The sequence below is a fragment of the Canis lupus genome, chromosome 12 (assembly GCF_011100685.1).
Source record: "Canis lupus familiaris isolate Mischka breed German Shepherd chromosome 12, alternate assembly UU_Cfam_GSD_1.0, whole genome shotgun sequence".
Lineage (NCBI taxonomy): Eukaryota > Metazoa > Chordata > Mammalia > Carnivora > Canidae > Canis > Canis lupus.
The window spans coordinates 39,377,346-39,383,125 of NC_049233.1; the positions used below are offsets into that span (position 1 = coordinate 39,377,346).

The 5,780-nt window shown below is 37.5% G+C and overlaps 1 pseudogene; it reads right to left on the reverse strand.

Annotated features, from left to right (window-relative positions):
- Positions 1-4,455: 4,455 nt before the first annotated feature.
- On the reverse strand, positions 4,456-5,493 carry LOC100686404 (annotated as a pseudogene).
- Between the last annotated feature and the right edge of the window lie 287 nt (positions 5,494-5,780).

The window sequence follows — 5,780 nt, forward strand, 5'->3', positions numbered from 1 at the left end:
GTCAACAATATGAAACAATTTTGAAACTGAAAGTAAAAATGTTTGTATTGCTGTATTTATAAATATTACTATATCATGGTTATGAGAATCTGATTTTTTTTCAAAATAATTTTACTTTTAAAAACAAAACAAAAAAACAAAATAATTTTACTTTTAAAGTTTCAAAATATTTACAAGTGAAAAAGTTAGGAAAAGGAAAAGTGGAGAAAAATGGAGATTCATTCTTTAATCTATTTAGCAAATATTTATGGAATGGCTATTCTCTGCAAGTTCCTAAACTATGGAAAAGGACTTACCATTTTATGGAAGAGCCAGTAAATGAACAGACAATAAAACAATTTTTAAAATGGCTGTCTCAGAGGTAGTTTTGGAAATAAGAAGTCTGAGACCCAGACAAGGGAAAGCAAATTAAATGTGGGTGCATAGTGATGGCTTTCCAGATCCTGTGCTGCATGTTAGATGTGAAGGATGTGGGAAGGGCATCATTACAGAGAGGAACAGCATTTGCAGAAACTCAAGATGTGAAGAAATTGGTGTAGTTGGAATAAAGAGTAAAAGGCAGGGAATGGCAAATTTAAAGCTATATAAGTAGAACCCTGATCAAGAAAAATGTCTTTTGAACAAATGCCATATGATTTTAATGCATATGTGGATTTAAGAAACAAAACAAACAAGCAAAGGAAGAAAAGAGAGAGAGAGAGAGAGAGAGACAAACAAGAAACAGACTCTGAACTGATAGAGAACAAACTGATGGTTACCAGAGGAGAGATGGGGGAGGGGGAGGATGGGTGAAATAGATCATGGGGATTAAGAAGAGCACTTGTCCTGATGAACACTGGGTGACATATGGAATTATTGACTCATCAGTATATTGTATCCCCAAAATTCATGTAACACTTAATATTATGTGCACTGGAATTAAAAACTTTAAAAGTAAAGAAAAATGTTTTTTATTGCAAGGAGTCTTGATTGAATCCTTGACAGGTAAAAGTTAACTTGTCAGTGTCTGATTACTGAAAGAGCTGCTTCTCTGACAGATAATGGCCATCCTAGAGCAAAACAGCCTGATAATGGCTGATAGGTCAAGATAAGAACCAGAGGTGATCATATAATTCAGCAACATAATGTCATTAATAACCTTGACAAGATTTAGAACAGATCCCATTAACCAAGTCAGAGAAGTAGACCAATGAACCTAGAAGAATCTCTAGGTTGTATTAAAGGCCTACCTATGGTTGATAACCATGAAAATAAAAACTATATAAAGATACACACTGTAGATGGAGATTTAAAAAATCATTGAGGATAATAATCTAAGTTCTTACTATTTTTTTAAAAAAGATTTTATTTGTTAGAGAGAGCCTGATCAGAGGGAGAGGCAGAGGGAGAGAGAGAAGCTGCTGAGCGGGGAGCCGTACATATGCTGCTGGGGCTCCATCTCAGGAGTCTAGGATCATGACCTGAGCCAAAGGTAGACACTTAGCCAACTGAGCCACCCAAGTGCCCCTCTGTTTTTTCACTATTACTTTTCTTTTTTTTTTTTTTTAATTTTTTTTTTTTTTTTTAATGATAGTCACAGAGAGAGAGAGAGGCAGAGACACAGGCAGAGGAAGAAGCAGGCTCCATGCACCGGAAGCCCGATGTGGGATTCGATCCCGGGTCTCCAGGATCGCGCCCTGGGCCAAAGGCAGGCGCCAAACCGCTGCGCCACCCAGGGATCCCTCACTATTACTTTTCTTACTATTAAAAACTCTTTCCCAAAGGGGTTTAACTAGGGATTTCTGTAGACAAGGTCTAAACTGCATAGGCAGCTTCATCCTTAGAATTCAAGAGTAAGGTCACTTGTATGATACTGAAAGTAAACATCATCTTCAAAAAACATGTGTTTATCCATCTTCAAGGGTAAGTCACAGGAAGAATTAGTTTGTGGAGGCTTTGTTGGTAACAGTGATGTGGTCATACTTGCTAGCTAGTGAATAATCTGTCTCTCAAAACTCAGCAAGTACATAATATAACTTAGGGAGTAATGAGTTGTAACATGTCTAAAAGGTTGGTGACAGAACACTAAGATGTCAGCTCAAATATATAAAATGTAGAGGTGAATGTACATTAAGTAGAAGTCTTCAAAGTAGTATTCATGCATGTTACAGGGTTTACAAAATGGTCAACAGATCCGTGAGAAGGTTAAACAAAGTGTTCTAAAATACACTTCTAAAAATACACCTATGAGTTTGTATGCATACATATACACCTACACACATGTGAATATATATATATGTATACACACATATTTATTTTTATCTGGAAAAATATTAGCCTTTACTACCATTTAATGCAGAAATTTACACTGACTTCTTAATTGGTGCATGGACAAATGGCTGCCACCCTCTAGGAGAAGGCTGATATACCAATATATGAAGGTGCTGGCATAGGCATCCTTATCTCCTTCTCTTTCATCATATTGCACAGATTTTTCTTTACAAATAGAGTCATTCTAAGCAGACAGAGGACAAACAACTATTCAAAGATTAGGAAATACAAATGAGCAAATCTGTTCAGGAAGGTATGAACTATCTAATGCTATAGGAATGTAGGGAAAATGCATATGAGTGAGGAGATGCAGTGGAGGTACAATTATAAATGTTGTGGTATTGATATTAAGGCATAATTTTTCCACCATTATATGTCTCTCCATTCAAGAAGCTAGTGGGCTCTGTGCTTAGTGTTTTGGGGGTGGGATATGGAAGAGAAGAAAACAGGACAAGCCCAGTAAGTCCTTTTAATTTTTAATTTCCAGGACTTATATGCATCAATTAGGGACAGGATTCCTTGTATAAACAATATATATTGAAGGAAGCCAAGGGGAGCAAGTAGGCTCCTATCTATGACCCCGTAAATAAAAAGATATCCCTTGAACTGTAGAGAGAACAGACAGCAGAGATACATAGAGGATGGAGAGGGAGGAAGGGGAAAAGTGAGACAAACATGAAGACAGAAAGAGAGAGGTATTAGTGCATCTTGTGAACAGGACAGCCTTTTGGCAGATCACACAGGATCTAGCAAGTCACCACAGAGAGGTGAGTGGTGTGTCTAGGAAGATGGAGCCCTGGACAATATCTCCAAATTACTGTGTTCCATCTGGCACAGAGTAGTTCATGTCACTGGACCTGGAATAGCCCAACTAACTGGGTGATATGTATTTCATTGTCAAACTATTGCAGCAAAGCCAAGGAGTACATTGTCCTTCCCTCAAGTCTTGCCTTGACACTGCATAAAACTCTAGTACTGTAACAAATCCCTGGGAGGTGAGTATGGGGAGTGGTGATGACCCTCAAAGGAACTGAGATGTTTCATCTACAATAATAAAATAGATATAGAAATTAAGTTGAATTATGGAAAATTAAGTTGATTTTGAGATTAGATATTTAATAGTAATTGCATTATTCTAATCGAGGAAGTAACTGATAACCATTATAGGAGTTTAAGTGCAGGAATTTAGTATCATGGTTCTTTTCTTTTTTTTTTTCTTTCTTTCTTCCTTTTTCTTTTTCTCTTTCTTTCTTTCTTTCTTTCTTTCTTCTTTCTTTCTTCTTTTTTTTTTTTTTGTCTTACAACAGTGTATTAGAAAGAATGTAGACAGTTAAAAAAAAAATCCCCACTGTCATGAACATAAATTGAGGCTTTTGGCCTGGGACAAGCTGAAACCAAAAAAGAAATTTAAAAAATCCAATAGTGTATCAACATTTTTTTCACTTTTCTGCTATACTGACAGTGCAAATACAAATTTGGTCTAAATGTATAGAATCTTAAGCCTTTCTTCATCCTCCATCCTCAGAGATGTAAAAGTTTAAGGGTTAAACAGTACCAAACGTACAGGCTTCAAAATCATCCATGTTAGGGCATTTGCTAATTATGGCTAAGATACATCTGCAACACTGACAAATGATTACTTACAATAACATGAAGTAAATTTTTTGAGAAATAAAACATTAGTAGAGTAATCCTGGAGGATATACCAGAGGAACAAGTTACCAGTTAAGGTATCAAACAATTTGTTTGTGTCCATGTTCTAAAATCCAAAATTTAGTTATCTTTCTTCTAAGCCAAGAGCTTCCTATCATGTCAGTATCTATGTTATGAAGTAATGGAAACTGAGATGAAATGTTTTTATTTATCATAACTTCTGTATTATTTGCCTAGTACCTGAACAGCATCATGGAAGTCTGGGAAAAGTTCATGCATAAGGTTATTGCCTTAGCTGACTTAAAATTGCCCCCATTCAATGGTACTATCAACCTTTAGTGAAGCCCTTAAAAAAACAAACAGGTTGAAAAAGATTAGGAGAGGCAAATATAGCATCTGTCTTTAGAGCTATCAACTCAGGAATTCTCTCAATTATGAAATCTTGCAGAGAAGTTATTTTTCTTTTCCAAATTCTGGTGATGACAATATTCCTTACTCCAGAGCTGGCATTTTTACATCATCTCTGTCTTGTGAACCATCATCTGCTCCATCTACTTCTGATAAATCTGCATCCTCATCACCACTCCTGTTGTTCATCATCTCAGAGGAATGATCAAAATTAGTATGTCTTCAACTGAATCATCTTCCCAGTCGTTCCAATTATTATTTTTTTAATTTTTATTTATTTATGATAGTCACACAGAGAGAGAGAGAGAGAGAGGCAGAGACATAGGCAGAGGGAGAAGCAGGCTCCATGCACCGGGAGCCCGACGTGGGATTCAATCCCGGGTCTCCAGGATCGCGCCCTGGGCCAAAGGCAGGCGCTAAACAGTTGCGCCACCCAGGGGATCCCAGTCGTTCCAATTACTGAAGTCCACACTAAGTCAATAAAAGTTTTGCCCTTTCTTTTGTTAACCTTGATCATGACTGGCCAGATTAACCTTTTTGTAAACAACATAAAATCGATCTGTCTTAGGATGCCTGGATGGCTCAGCAGTTGAGCATTTGCCTTTAGCCCAGGGTGTGACCCTGGGATCCAGGATCGAGTTCCACATCGGGCCCATGGCAGGGAGCCTGCTTCTTCTGCCTGTGACTCTGCCTCTCTCTATCTGTGTCTCTCACGGATAAATAAATAAAATCTTTTAAAAAAACTGATCTGTCCTTTAATGCTTGGAATAATTTGGATCGATCCAGCGAAAAGGATCAATTTAATGTAAATGTTTAAAGTTATTACTTCCTCGAAAATAACTGAATATAAGTTTGGATTTTTCAAAATTTACATTAACATCCTACTGTCTTCAACACAAAATTTAATGAAGACGAAGTCCCTTCAATCATACCACTTTGAAGAAGCATGCTGCATGGTAAACCCAGCAGGGGTACAGGTGAATGGGTGGGGTAGGGTATCTCTGACTCCTCTGGCTTCCCTTAGGTGATAGCATCAACAGGCTTCCTGTGGGTCCCCAGGATGCGTTGTGGGGAGAGCACCAACTCTGGTCTTGGGAGAGGAGAAACATCTCAGCATCACAGTTCTCTATAGAAGATTATCATGGAGGAGATATGAGAAGTTAAAAATGGCAAAACATGCTTGTGGCAAAACATGCTTTTCACGGTGAGTGAAAAGATATATTCTTTATTGTACATTAACAAAATTGGGCCTTTACTCTAAAAATCATTTTCTCTTTGAGGTTGTATATAGTGTTCTAGGACTTGAGGCCAATAGCGTGAGAGTGAAGTGAATCAGCTGGCTGTGTATTTTTCTTCAAATGAAGCACTGGAGGGGCTGATTATACTGATTTGGGAAGGAAAAGGGGGAA